This window comes from Macaca fascicularis, chromosome 1 (genome assembly GCF_037993035.2).
Source record: "Macaca fascicularis isolate 582-1 chromosome 1, T2T-MFA8v1.1".
Taxonomy (NCBI): domain Eukaryota; kingdom Metazoa; phylum Chordata; class Mammalia; order Primates; family Cercopithecidae; genus Macaca; species Macaca fascicularis.
This window is the reverse complement of record NC_088375.1, coordinates 210,657,058-210,672,700: the sequence shown is the minus strand read 5'-3', so window position 1 is coordinate 210,672,700 and position 15,643 is coordinate 210,657,058. Positions and strand designations below refer to the sequence as shown.

General features: G+C 42.5%; 1 protein-coding gene across 4 annotated transcripts in view; it reads left to right on the top strand.

Moving 5' to 3' along the window:
• NIPAL3 (NIPA like domain containing 3) overlaps positions 1 to 15,643 on the top strand; it is a 54,594-nt gene that overhangs the window by 3,814 nt on the left and 35,137 nt on the right. The window lies entirely within an intron of this gene.

Below are 15,643 nucleotides of genomic sequence, written 5' to 3'. Positions count from 1 at the left end.
ATTGGCTAACAGATATATATGGGGTCTGTATGCCTGTCACTGGCAGAAACAGGCAGGCCCTTCACACAGACAAGGGAATGTGTAATCAAAAGAAAAGAGATGGGCCGGGAGCGGCGGCTCACGCCTGTAATCCTAGCACTTTGGGAGGTGGGTGGGTCACGAGGTCAAGAGATCGAGACCATTCTGGCCAGCATGGTGAAACCCCATCTCTACTAAAAACACGAAGATTAGCTGGGCGTGGTGGCACCCGCCTGTAGTCCCAGCTACTCTGGAGGCTGAGGCAGGAGAATCGCTTGAACCCTGGAGGTGGAGGTTGCAGTGAGCTGAGATGGTGCCATTGTAATCCAGCCTGGCAACAGAGCGAGACTCCATCTCAAAACAGAAAAAAAAAAAAAAAAGAGATGCTCATTAAAATACGTAAAAATAGGGAGGCAGAGATACACCATAAAAGGTATGGAATAAAAGGAATGCATTCCCACTTAGTAGATTTTATTTTTAAAAAAATCACCTACTCTGGACCAGTTGTGGTGGCTCGTGCCTGTAATTCCAGCACGTTGGGAGGCCAAGGTGGGAGGATCTCTTGAGGCCGAAGTTTGAAACCAGCCTGGGCAACATAGTGAGACCCCATCTGTACAGAAAAATGGAAAATTAGCCAGGTGTGGTGGCATGTGCCTGAAGTCCTAACTACTCAAGAGGCTGAGACGAGAGGATAGTTTGAGCCTAAGAGTAGTTTGAGGGTGCTGTGAGCTATGATTGCGCCACTGCACTCTAGCCTGGGTGACAGAGCAAGACCCTGTTGCCAAAAAAAAAAAAAAAATTATATATATGTATATATATATACACACACACACATATACATATATGTATGTATGTATATCACCTCCATTATTTGGAGATAATTTTCATTCATATTTCAGTATAGATCCTTGTTTTTCTCTAGTATTATAAATTTGGGGTCACATTGCACATAAAGTTTTGTATCTTGGTTGTTTAACTTGACCTTGCTTGTGGAATATTTCCCCATGTCATCGAGTAGTGACTGAAAGCATACTTTTTGAATGATTGCCCAATAATCTGTTGAGCTGCTGTGTCAAAATTTGCTGGACAGATCCTCATTGCTGGATATTCAGGCTGTCTCTAATCTGAAGTGGCTGTAAACCGTGAACATCCTGGAGTGTAAACCTCTGTGCTGATCTCTCATCCTTTCCTTAGATATAGTCATATAGGTACAATGAATAGGCAGAAGGGAATGAACCTTTTTTAAAAAGGGGGTTTTAATGTCAGATTTCAGTGTTTCTAAACACCTATCAATGCAGCATCCAATGACTTGGATTTATTGAAAGTTATTTTTTTAAAGATCAGAGAGGCCGGGTGTGGTGCCTTAATACCTGTAACTTCAACACTTTGGGAAGCCAAGATGGGTGGATGGCTTGACCTCGGGAGTTCAAGACCAGCCTGGGCAAACATGATGAAACCCTGTCTCTACCAAAAATGCAAAAAATTAGCCAGGTGTGGTAGTGCACACCTGTGGTCCCAGCTACTCAGGAGACTGAGTTGGGAGGATCACTTGAGCCAGGGAGGAAGAGATTGCAATGAGCCAAGATTGCACCACTGCACTCCAGCCTGGGTGACAGAGTGAGGCCCCACCTCAAAAAAAACAAAAAGAAAGAAAGAAAGAAACAAGATCAGTGACTGCTAATACCCTAGAGCTAAAGGAGACTTTAGAGATCATCTCATCAAACCTCTCATTTGATGGATTGGAACAGTGAGGCTGGGAGGTAAGAAGTGACGTACTTAAGATCCTATAGCAAGTTGAGAGGAAGAGCTAGAACTTCCTCTAGCTCTTCATTATTTTAGATAATAATGATGATCATAATAACAATGACTAATATTTATTGAGCATTTATGCTATCCCAGGTACTGTGCTGAGTTCGTCACATGCCTTTCCTCGGTTAATCTTCACACTAGCACTACACAGTAGGTCCAGGTTTCCTCCTCTGTAGAATAGTAGCTGCCTCCTGGTGGTGGTGAGGATAAAATGAATTTATTCATGTGAAGCCCTTAGGCAATGACCCACACATAATGGCCAACCTTTGTCAAGTGCTAGTGCTAGCTGTTACCATCTTTATCCCCACTTTAGAGACAAGGAAACTGAGACACAGAGAAGTTCAGTAATGGCCCTGACTGGCACAACTAGTAAGTTGTGCAACCAGAATTGAAACCCGAGTCAGACCGGCTGCAGAACCCATGCTCCTAACTGCAGCACTGCTTTGACTCCCCAGTGTCCTGACTCCTACTGCTGCCACCACACCCCAGCGTGCCCAAGGAGGGGACTCTGCAGGTCATTAAAGGGCTTTTGCCATTTTAATTCTATCTGACCAGCCAGGTGGAATATGTATGGAAATTGTGAACATTTGTCTGGAAGTAGACTCGTTCTAGAGCAAAGATTGACTCTGACATTCTCAGCGGACTCTGCCTCACCAAGCAGACCAGTTTCAGAGCCAAGATGGCATGATTGTTTCAGTGTTAGCATCTCACTCCTTGATTTTCTTTCCATGAAAGCCTGTTGTTTCCCCTTCCTGTGCAGCTGCTGTATTCATCTAGGGCTCTGTTGGGAAGAGTATCAGACTGAGAACTGGGAGACCTGAGTTCTTGGCCCAGCTCTGTCATCTCTGGCTGTGTGATCTTGGGCAAGTGTCATCACTTCGCTATGCCTCAGTTTCTGTCTCTGTAAAATGAAGAGGTAGAGTTCATAGATGGTCCCCAATCCTGCCTAACCACCTGAAACACCCGGGGAGCTAAAAAATATGCAGATTTCTAGGCCTCAGACTCATCTTTCTGCCTTCACCCTTTTACCCCCTCATCTCTACTCCCCTGCAAATTGTGGTTTTACATAGCTAGGCTAGAAACCCAGAACGTGCATTTTGTAAAACGTCTTCAGGTGAATCAGATAATCAGCCAGGTGTGGGAATTTCTGGACCGCATGATCTACTAAGCTCCTTCCTGCACCAACTCCATCATCCTGAGAAATCAGGATCTCAGGCCACCACGTCTTAGCACTGATATTCAAAGTGAGCAAAACAGTCTTCTCAAGTAGGCAGTGTTACTGTTTGCATCTTTGGAGGTGTCCACGTGCTTCACAGAGCATTATGCAAAATGGAGCAGGGTTTCAAGTCCAAAAACACTTTTTCTAACTAACCTTTTTATCGACGTATGGTATGCATACAGAAAAATATACAAATCATAAGCTCTAGATGTTAAATTTTAATGAAAAGGGAGCATACATGTTACTGACGCCCAAATCAAGAAACAGAACATTACTAGTACCCAAAAGTCTCCTTGTGCCCCTGCTAATCACTCCCCTCCCCGCAGGGGTAATCACCCTCTCTTCAAGTCAGAAAACGCATTGATGGTGGCACAGTCTTGACTTCAGAGGAAATTCAGGAGCTGCTGGTCAGCTTGAGTGAAGACTGCCTTACATATTGAAGGTGCTGAGTGCTTTCATTCTGTGAAGGAACCAGAACATTCCATTCTGCTTTCGATATTCAGAGTCTACACCATTTCTAATGTAATGATAAAAGCTGTTATCTTGAGTTTTCCCTGGGCCTTAATTTATGGAGATGACAGAGTGACTCCATGGATGGCTAATGCCATTGAAGAAGATTTTTGTTGCTTACGTTTCCTAAAAGAAGGAGGCACATCGTGCTGCAGAGGGCCACACGGGACACACCAAGGTCAGTTGGTTAGAAGCGGAGGGCATGTAGGGAAAGCTTAGATCAGAGCCTTTATTGTGTTTCTCTGTGGGAAAGGCACGGCAGGACGGGGCGAACAGTTTAGGACTGGCTGAGTTGAAGAACTCTGGGTTGTCTGGTATATAGCCCTGGGTTGATTTAGAGCAGGGGAAATATTGACCTGGGGTGTGAGGGTTTAATAAAGGAGAAGTTTGCAGCTCTGGAATGGTTAGTTAGCATATGAGAGGCATGCTCCTTAGAATATAAAAAATCAGTTAATATAATTGGCCCTGTGATAAATGGATGCCAAATGGACAAATATAAGAATCTGAGAAAACTCAGAGCACTTTCCCTGATGAGATTTCTAGTAAGTTTCCATTTTAATCACAAAATCAATTTAGTTGCCTAGTATGGAATATCTTCCTGCCAGAGCAAAGATGAATAATTCATGATGACTCTACCAAGGATGTATGAATTGAGGTGAGGGACAGGCATGGTTGTGATGATGATCGAGCTGACTGAAGTACTGGGTGGGGTAAAGAGAAGAGGACCTGGATCCAAATCCACACTCTGTTCCTTCTTAGCTAAGTGACCTTGGGTATATGGTGCAACACTGCAGAGCTCCTGTTATCTCATCTCTAGAATGTTGGTTTTCATCCTTCCCTCCCAACAGCTGTGTGGATCAATGAAAAAGCACCTAACGCAGTGTCTGACCATGTACTAGGCATGTAGGAAGCCTGTGACTCAGAAATGCCACGGGGTTTCCAAGAGGAACAGATGAAGGTACACAGAGTAGAGGCGAAGGTGTGGTTAATTCTGCGTGGGGATGGGGAGAGGGGTTTTGAGGGAAAGCTGTCTCCTTTCTCGATTTTGTTAAGGCTATTTTGATTGCAAGGAGTAAAAACCCATTTCAGAGAAGCTGAGACAAAAAGGAAAATTATTATAAGGCTAACAGGGTAGCTCCTGAAACCCTGTGGCAGAAAAGGCAGTGGGGCTTGGAAGGTGCTGGAACTCATGCCTCCGCTTCAAAAGAGGGAAGACCTGAGTGGCCACCTTGGGTAAGGTATCTACCTGGTCCAGTTGGTGATGGCCAAGGAGTGCCACTCAGCTGATGCCACCTGGCAAACATGGTTTCTGAGGCTCTACCATTACAGGCAGGTCTCAGAAAAGTGGTCATGTGGGCTGGGCAGGCTGCTCACAACTCATCTCTTACCTTTGGGAGGAGGAAAATATTGAGAGACAAGTCTTAAGTCCAGCTTGATGGGTGGGATGAAGTTAGGAGCAAGCTGTTTGTCCTTGAGTTGCAGCCCTGCCCTCTGCCCTGCCCATCAGGGTATAAATTTTGGTTGTTGGGGAGGGCACTCTGCTACAGGAAGCCCCAAGGCTGAGCTGCCCAGGAAGCAGCTCCCAGCAGGATATTGACACTGTGGAAGCTTTACCTCAGCCTGGAAAAGTCAGGCCTCTATTCTTCTATTGAGCGAGTAGACATTTCATCTGAGCACCTACTCTCTCCAGCTTGTGCTGGGTGGGGCGGGAACTATGTAGATAAAGTTTCCAACCCACAGCCCAGGACAGCCTTGCATCCAGCCCAACACAAATTAATAAACTTTCTTAAAACATTATGAGACTTTTTGCGATTTTTTTTTTTTTTAGCTCATCAGCGGCTATCATTAGTGTTAGCATATTTTATGTGTTACCCAAGACAGTTCTTCTTCTTCCATTGTGGCCCAGGGAAGCCAAAAGATTGGACACCCTGATATAGATCATCAAGACAGATTGTCCCTGATTATAATCTAAGAGGGAGGTGAGGAAGATACATTTTTACAAGTGTCTACTCCCAAGACAGAATTCGACCCAAAATTAGAGATACAACAGAGTGTTAAGAGCATGGCCTTTGGAATCAGAGGTTTGGCTTCAAACCCTGGCTCTATTACCTTTCTTCTTATTTTTTTGGGAGACAGAGTCTCCTGTGTGGCCCAGGCTGAGTGCACAGTGATTATAGCTCTCTGCACCAGCTCTGTTACTTTCTAGCATTGTAACTTGGGGAAAATCATGTAACCCCTCTGTGGGTAAGTTTTATACCCGTCCTCTAGGGTAGTTATGAGAATGACTGGAATTTACAGATGAGCAAACTGAAGCTGCCTGCACCACTCCCTGCTTCTGCCTTTGGAAAATCCTACCCAGCCTTCCAGCGCAAGTATCACCTTTTCATCCATGAAACCTCTGTCAGTCTTCCTGGCAATAAAATATAGGTCCTTTAGCCACCCTTTCATAACCAATTAACAATGACTATTGTAATCATCATAATAAAAGCAGCTAACATTATTTACTTATAGGACAGGAACTGTGCTAATCCTCACAAAATCTCTCATGAGATAGGTACTGTTATAACCCCATCTTACCTGTGAAGAAACTGGCACAGAGAGGTTAATTAACTTGCCCATGGCCACACAGTCAATGGGCAGCGTAGCTGGGGTGAGTAGCTCTTCTTTTGCCAGTAACCCTCCCCACTGAGAGACTGCAGCATGGGTAGAGTGACCATGGTCCTGGTTTGTGCCTCATGCCTATGTATGTTAATAAAGCCCCCTTTCATTCTCAGAGTCTTCTTTTTTTTTTTTTTTTTTTTTTGAGATGCAGTTTCAGTCTGTTGCCTAGGCTGGAGTGCAGTGGCGTGATCTTGGCTCACTGCAACCTCCACCTTCCGGGATCAAATGATTCTCATGCCTCAGCCTCCTGAGTAGCTGGGATTACAGGCGTGTGCCACTACGGCCAGCTAATTTTTATATTGTTAGTAGAGACGAGGTTTCACCATGTTGACCAGGCTGATCTTGAACTCCTGACCTCACGTGATCCGAGGAGTCTCCCTATTTGGAAGGTATATAGTTACCCTAAATATAAGGCTCCTGGTAGTTGGGAGGCCTCATACTTCCTCACCCATAAAATACTGGGACCAGAGCAGTGTGGGGAGACCCTGACAGTCGCTTATTCCGTGACTTTGGCCGAGTCTTGGGCTTTCTTGGGTAACAGATCTCCACCGGGAGCAGCTCCTGAGATATTTGCCTGCCTTCTTCCCTCTCTTCCACCTCAATCGACACTGTCTATTCTACTCTGCCTTGTCAACTTGATAAACAGTTGGGAACCTGATTGGGAGTTGCCTCAGAAGAATCAACCTGATCTGGCAGTGCCCAAGCCTGGGGCCGCCCAAGACAGTTCTCACCCCTGCCTCTCAGCTGGGAACCATATGTTCCACTTTGCGCCGTGTCTTTGCTTAAGGGACAAAGTCACTGATTCCAAGGTGGAATATCCCTGTTCTGGGTTAACCATGCACGTGTACTTGTGAACGCTCCACCTCTAAAATAACCCCAATGAAGACATACAGCGTGGTTCCTCAGCAAAAAGAGGAGCAGAATAGGTTGAGAAGGCTGCCAGTGGGGTCCAGAGGTGGGAGCTAGCCAGGCACTACCCATTCCCTCCCTGCAGCAGAACTGGGCACCCACATTTGTGGTTTCCAACCTGAGTGTTGGAGGAAGGGCTTGCTGGCGGGAGTCATTTTTGCTTTCCATTGCCCTGTGTCAGGCACTGCAGGGCGTCTCGTAGGTGTGTGTACAAGCCATGTAACCCAGGGCTGGTGGCAACTTCTTGGCCTGTCCTTGAATGCTCATAAAATTGGACCCGTCATCACTTCACAAGGGTTTGGGGGAGTAATTAATGTTGGTGAAACCCTTTGAAACGCTTAGGTGGAGTTATATTAGGCTATTGCTAATCAGGTCTGTCTCTAACTGGTTATTACATGTGGACATTCACATGTTATTGGAAATGGCTTTTAAAAGAAACCTCAGCCACCTGTGTCCTTAGTGGAAATGCAGCACTGATAAGATTATGGTTTTTTTCCTAATTGACTGTGCCACCTTTGAAGGACACTTCATAGAACACAATGGAGACAGTCTGGAGGAGTAATTATCATCAAGAGGCTGGAAGTCAGGCTTAGATGCTAAAAATAGGATTCATAGTAACACCCATCTCATAGCATTGTTTGTGGCCCTAAGAGGAGGGTGCACAGAAAGGGCTTAGCACACCATGTGCCCCATCAATACCAGCCTTTATTATCATACTAAGTGTTGGGGATCAGAAAACCACACCCGAAAAAGAAAGCCTCAGAAGCAAAAGTTCCTCTCTGACCTTCTCTTGCTCTCCTTTCTCTGGCCCCTCTTCTCCACCAGGCTAGCCATAGAAACTACAGTCCCTCTTCCCCAAGGCAGGTCATAGAAACCAGAATCCCTGCAGGCACTGAGGTGACTCATGCTTGTAATCCCAGAACTTTGGAAGGCTGAGGCGGCCTTTGAGCCCAGGAGTTCGAGACCAGCCTGGGCAACATGGTGAAACGCCGTCTCTACTAAAAATACAAAAATTAGCTGGGTGTAATGGCATGCACCTGTAGTCCCAGCTACTCAGGAGGCTGAGGTAGGAGTATGGCTTGATCCCTGGAGATGGAGGTTGCAGTGAGCTGAGATCACATCACTGCATTCCAGCCTCATTCCATCCTGGGTGACAGAGTGAGACCCTGTCTTAGAAAGAGAGAGACAGACACCAGAACTTCCCTTCCACAAAGCCAGCTATACAACCTAAAATATTACTCCAATTTTCTTCCACTTTTCTTTGTAAAAATTGGCCATAAGGAAATTATCAGACCTACTTTGTCTGATCATAGGTCAGAAGACCCCCATTCCAGAGAGGATCCTGCCTCATATAAGGAGGGAATGCTGCCCAGAGAGGCCGAGAAGAATCTCAACAGACAGACCTGGCTGGGTTCCCCACTCAGTCTATCAGCATTATATCAGGCCCCTTTGTCCAATCATATTTCTACACAGCCGTCCATACTAAAAATGACAGCTTCTCTTCTGTCTTTGGGTCTTCACTCTGAAGGCTCCCATGTCACATAAAATGATGATCAAATCAATGTATACGCCTTTTCTCCTATTAATCTGCCTTTCATCAGTCGATTTTCAGCGAACCTTCCAAGGGCAATGGGGAAGTCTTCCCTTGGCCCCTACATAACCTTTTAGCCTCCAGTGTTTTTGCTGCCTAGATGGGTTCACCCTTGTGAGGTTTATAGTTTTCACTTCTGGGTCCCACCCTTCCCTGCCACACTCCCTGACTTGTCTCTGTGGCCACAGTGGCCTCCCTCGGCCCTTTTGCAGCTCTGCACTTCCACCAGTAGTGAGTTATTAACACATTCTCAGGCTAACACCTTCACAGACTAAATCCTTGTGGATTTAGTCAACCATTCATCCAAGGCCATCTCATCTTGGTCCCTTGCGGTAAAAATAAAATAGCTACCAGTTATAGGTAGCTTTTGAAACTAATATGAAACTACCATCTTTATGCATCAAAAATGGTTGAGTATTGGCCAGGCTTGGTGGCTCATGCCTGTAATCCCGGCACTTTGGGAGGCCGAGGCAGGCAGATCACCTGAGGTCAGGAGTTTGAGACCAGCCTGGCCAACATGGAGAAACCCCATCTCTACTAAAAATGCAAAAAAAATTAGCTGAGCGTGGTGGCACATGCCTGTAGTCCCAGCTACTCAGGAGTCTGAGTCAGGAGAATGGATTGAACCGTTTCTGCCAAATGTAAACATTGGTATTTTTAAAAACTGTTAGATACTCTTAACTGAAGCCCTTGGTATAAAGACCATTCAGTACCCACTATCAGCCTTCTGAAAAATATATAAGCTGTTCTTTAAGTGTTGGAAATTTTACATCATTCCCTTTTCTCCTTGAATTTGTATTTCCATTCTATTTCCCTCAGAATTTTATTCCAAAATTGTGTATTTTAATACTTGAAAGTTTTGTGGACTCCTCCCATACTTCCATTAAAAGGAAAACTTTGGACAAATGAAATGTAACAGAGTTATTTGAGCTAAGAATGATTCATGAATCAGGCAGGCACTCAGAACCAGAAGAGAGGTTCAGAGAACTCTGCTTTAGTGGCCTGAGCAGCAGGCTTTTATAGGTTGAGTGCAGAAGCAAAGCAAAGAAATGGCTTGATTGGCTACAGATAGGTGCTTGCCTTATTTGGGTCTGATTGGAGGAAAGTCCCTATCAGGTTAGAGGTTAGTTGATGCTTTGATTGGTTATGCTTAAGTTTCATTTTACTGGTTACATTGAAATTCAGTTTGCTTACATAGGAACCCAAGGCCCTACAGCTGTCTCAGTCTGATGGCCTCCCAGTGAAAAATTTTTCATACTTCTGTATAAGAAAGATGTAGAATAGGTAGTGAAATTTCATTTATTAAAATTTCCTTGGATATAAAGTTCATAAGTGTTGATTTGATCAGAAGAGTTTTTTATTGGTATGATTGACTGAAAGCTGTTAATGCAGTATAAAGTTTTACAATGATTATTAAGCAAAAAAAACAGTGTATTAGAAATGAATATCTGAATGAGAAGAATGAGGCTTTCTTTAAAAATTAATTTCTGTATTCAAGATAAATATTACTGATTGCTAGAATGAGGTAGAGTTTAGCATCCATTCTATTGCAAGTTTTGGTTCCCATAGCTAAAGTGCTAAGAACTTTATTCACATTAGTATAAGTACCTAGAATGGAAGGAGTGTTGGTATAGCAGTATCACTAAATTCTTTTTTTTTTTTCTTTTTTTTGAGACAGAGTCTCACTCTTGTTGCCCAGGCTGGAGTGCAGTGGCGCGATCTTGGCTCATTGCAACCTCCGCCTCCCAGGTTCAAGTGATTCTCCTGCCTCAGCCTCCCAAGTAGCTAGGATTACAGGTGCCAGCCATCACACCTGGCTAATTTTTGTATTTTTGCTAGAGATGGGGTTTCACCATGTTGGCCAGGCTGGTCCTGAACTCCTGACCTCAAGTGATCCACCCGCCTCGGCCTCCCAAAGTGCTGGGATTACAGGCATGAGCCACCACGCTAGGCTCCAGTATCACTAAATTCTTTAAAGTCTTTCCAAGTTACATGCTAAAAATCACGTTATGATAAACTATTTTCATCAGCTAACAATATGATTAGAGCCACCTTCATTTTTGTTCAAAGCAAAGTACTGGATGCACCTAATTTACAACAAGATTTGTTTTGCTTTCACAATTTCTGTGAAGTTTACCAAAAGGGCTTATCAATTATGCCTGTAACTTTTTTCACCTAAAGACACCTTGTGTTAACCTGATATATCTAGAACGGGTCAGGGAAATTGAAATATTATTTTTACTATACCTTTGCTTATGCTATACTTTAATGCACATATATTTTTACATTTATTATGTAGTATAGTATATAAGTATTTGTACATATATTTCAAGTATAAATGATTTTATTTTATAACAAACTTTGAATATATTTTTGTCAAAGCTTAGAGCAGCAAATTTAGCTCATTCAATCTATGTAACAGATCTGGAATATAACCTAATTAACAAAGCTAGTCCTTATTGTCCAAACATCGGCCAAACCAGACTCTGGCTTAAGAATATTCCAACAAGGGCCAAACTATCCTATTCCAGTGTCATGCCTTAACAGGAATATGGATGACAGAAGGAAGAAAAGTCATTCTTGGAATGGGTGTTACAGCATCTTGATTATCACCAAAGAAACGTGGGAAACAAAATTTCAGAATTCCCCTTGATTTCCTGGTGGTTTTACAACTTGGCAATGTACCAGAGTCAGATTCTAAGGTAAACGAAGGACAAGCCTCTCTTTGATCAAATGGGAAAAAGCTGCTGTGAAGGGTGAAATGAGAAAGCGAAACATAACGAAAAGCTAGCAAAGAACATGGAGGGACATGAAGATAGGTGATCAAGTCCCTTAAAACTGTCAGCATCACCTCGTGGAAGAAAATCTCTGGCCTCAGTCCAAAGAAGATGGCCTTCTAGTCCTTGCAACCCTGATTTCTATTTTATTCATTTTTTTATTTTATGACCTCTAAGGGTTCAAGTGAAATGATTTCTCTTTTAGAAACATAGTCCTAATAACGTCACTCAGAGCCTCCCTGTCCTCTCTAAGCCCAGGTCCAGGTCCAATGTCTTGGAATAGGGCTTCTCTGGTTTCTTTCCATCTTCCCTGGACCCCTTTTAAAACTGGATTAAAGGGGGTTCCCTTTAATCAGTTCCCCAATCCCATTTTTCCCTGAGTCTTTTCCCCTTACACCAGCCATCTTTCTCTCCCTCCCTTGCTTGTTCCCACCTCAGGAGCTTCCTATGCGTTGTGGAATGGCTTTCTCCATCCCACCCCTACCACTCCAGGTCTTCAGGCCTCCCTTCAGAAATCATTCTTCAGGGATGCCTTTCTTGACCACCCCCCAATACAAACACTAGGTCAGGTCCCTGTCATGTAGCGTACCCTGTGCCTCTCCTGTGTAGCACTAACCACAATGTGATTACATAGTCAGTTCAATGTATGTTACGTGATGACAAGGACAGGGCATGGCACAAACTAGGCACTGAAGGAACAAATGACTGTAGTGCCATTCTTCCCTTCTCTGTACTTCCTGTGCCCATCTCTAATAGATTGTAATTTTTTTTTTTGAGATGGAGTTCCACTCTTGTTGCCTAGGCTGGAGTGCAATGGCACAATCTCGGCTCACTGCAACCTCCGCCTCCCAGGTTCAAGCGATTCTCCTGCCTCAACCTCCCGAGTAGCTGGGATTACAGGCATACACCACCACGCCCAGCTAATTTTGTATTTTTAGTAGAGACGGGGTTTCTCCATGTTGGTCAGGCTGGTCTCAAACTCCCAACCTCAAGTGATCTGCCCACCTCAACCTCCCAAAGTGCTGGGATTACAGGTATGAGCCACCACGCCCAGCCAGATTGTAATATTTTAAGTGTCTGTATTCTGTACTAGCCTGGGAGTCACTGGGTCAAGAACCAATTCACCAGCTCCCAACAACAGTTACTATTTATTCAATACCTACCCTGTTCCAGGCCTGTTATAGAGCTTTATATATTACATAGTTTGACATAATAATTATGAGCATGGGCTCTGGTGTCAGACTACCTGGGTTCCCATCCTTCTTCAGCCACTTACTAGCTATCTCTTATCCGCTGTGCCTCAGCTTCCTCACTGAGGAAAATTAGATGATAATAGTACCTGCTTTAAAAGGTTGTTATGAGGATTAAATGAGTTAGTATGTTTGAAGTACGTAGAGTAATACTTGGCACATAGTAAGTGCTTGATAAATGTTAGTTTATCATTATCATTGTTGTCATGATTTCTAATCTTTACAACAAGCCTAGTCTGTCAGTTTCCAAAGGCTGAGCTCTCTCTAGTAAACCCGATCACCTCCCACTGGCATGTGCCTAACACGTAGGAGGTTCTCACGATGCCCTATTGTTTAATGATGTTTGAATCTAACTATGATAGCTAATATTTATTGAAGGTATTTATCGAAGGCTCTGAGAAGCCCCATAGTAAAGAAATCTGTATCCGTAAGCCCTCTGACTTGTGCTAGGAATCATGCTTTGTTACTTCCATGGGTTTATCTTGTTTCATTCTTGCAACTGCCCTGAGGAGTAAGTATCCTTAATAACTCCATTTTACAGTTGAGGAAACAAATGCCCAAAGGTATGTCCAAGTCACAGTGTCATGAAGGACAGAGGCTGGATTCAAGGTGAGGTCTGCCTGACTCTAGAGCCTAACCTCTGAATAACCACACTCCACACACTTATTGTGCTGGAGCAATTCCTTAGGATTATGATGTCCTCTTAGTTTCCACAAAATACTGTACGTTGTAGGTTGCCTTCTGCAGTCCTCTTCAGCCACAAATGTTGGTTGAGGGGGTTGGGTATGCTCTGCCTTAGGCCGGGTGCCATGTGAAGGTTGGAAGAGCAGGCCAGGCCTGTAAAAAAAACTCGGGCTGAAAGTCTGAGAGCCTAAATTTTAGCTATGGTCCTTCCATACTGCCTTTGCTACATAATATTAAGCCAAGTAGTTCGAGTCTGGTGCCCAGAGTAAATTCCTCCTTTGACATTCCACCTTTTTCTCAGCACTCTCTCAATTATTGCCATTGATTTGTGCTTAGATTAAGTCATGTATTCAGGAAACATAAACTGAGTTCCTTCTATTGATTGGGAAAGAAAAGAGAGACATGGAGACTCCAATTAGATATCATTTCTAAATGAAAGGAAGGCAGAATTCCGTCTACCCATATCAGATGATTAAGTTTTAAAAGGAATTAAGAAATCTGTGACAATAATAGCATAATGGGTGGGGGAGAGAGATGGAACAATATAGGAGCAAAGATTTGTATAACACTAAAATTAAGTTGCTATTAATCTGAACTAGATTGTTACAAATTAAGGTATTATAATCCTCAGCACAACCATTAAGAAAATAAATATATAGCAAAATAAATGACAAGGGAATTAAAGTGGTACACTAGAAAACATATCTACCACAAAAGAGGGCAGTAATGGAGGAATTGAGGAACAAAAAGAGACTATAGAAAACAAATGGCAAAATGACAGAAGTCCTTTCTTATCACTAATTATTATTAAATGTAAGTGGGTTAAACTCTCCAAGTAAAAGGCAGAGATTGGCAGAATATATATTTTAAAACATTCAAGTATGTGCTACAAAAGATTGTCTTTAAATTCAAAGACACAAATAGATTGAAAGTAAAAAAGAAGATATTCTATGTAAACAATAACCAAAGGAGAGCTGGAGTGGCTGTACTAATATTAAACAAAATAGACTTGAAGATAAAATTGTTACAAGGTACAAAGAAGGACATTATATTATGATGAAGGGGTAAATTCATCAAGAAGATGTAACAATTGTAAAATATATGCACCTACAGAGCCCCAAAATACATGAAGCAAAAACTGACAGAATCAAAGGAAGAAATAGACAATAATAGCCAAAGACTTGAATAGCGAATACACCACTTTTACTAATGGATAGAATAATTAGGAGATCAGCAAGGAAATAGAAGACTTGAACAACACTGTTAAGCAACTAGAACTGACAGAAATCCATAGAATTTTCCACTCAACAAAAGCAAAATACAAATTTTCTGGGATAGAGCACATATTAGGACAGAAAACAAGTCTCATTACATTTAAAAGATTGAAATTATACGAAGTATGTTTTCTGATCACAATGGAATGAAATTAAAAATCAATCACAAAAGGAAATTCACAAAAACAAAGTGGGAAGTTCACAAATATGTATAAATTTAACAACATCCTCCTAAATAACCAACAAGTCAATGAAAAAAATCCAAGGGAAATTGTAGGAACTACCTTGAGACAAGCTGATCCTAAAATCCATATGGAAATCCAGGGGACCCAAAATAGCCAAAACAATCTTGGAGGAAGAAGAATAAAGTTGAAGAACTCACACTTCTGATTTCAAAACTTACTACAAAACTACAGTAGTCAAAACAATATAGTACTGGCATAAAGACAGACAAATAAATCAATGGGATAGAATTCAGAGTCCAGAAATTAACCCATACATCTATGATCAATTGATTTCAACAAAGATGCTAAGACTATTCAATGGAGAAAGAATAGTCTTTTCAACAAATAGTGCAGGGATAACTGGATAGCCACATGTAAAAGAGTGAATGAAATTGGATTCCCACCTCACACCATGCATAAAAATTAACTCAAAATGGATTGGAGAGCTAAATATAAGAGCTAAAACTATAAAATTCTTAGAAGGAAATAAAGGTGTTCATTTAAATCAGGCAACAGTTTTTGTCTCTTTTAGTTCAGTTCCTTCGTTGCTGCCTTCTTTTGTGTTAAATACATATATTTTGTAGTGTACCATTTTAATTCCCTTGTCATTTCTTTTACTATGTATTTTGAGTTATCATTTTAGTGATTGTGCTGAGGATGACAATTAACACCTTAACTTATAACAATCTAGTTCAGATTAACACCAACTTAATTTTA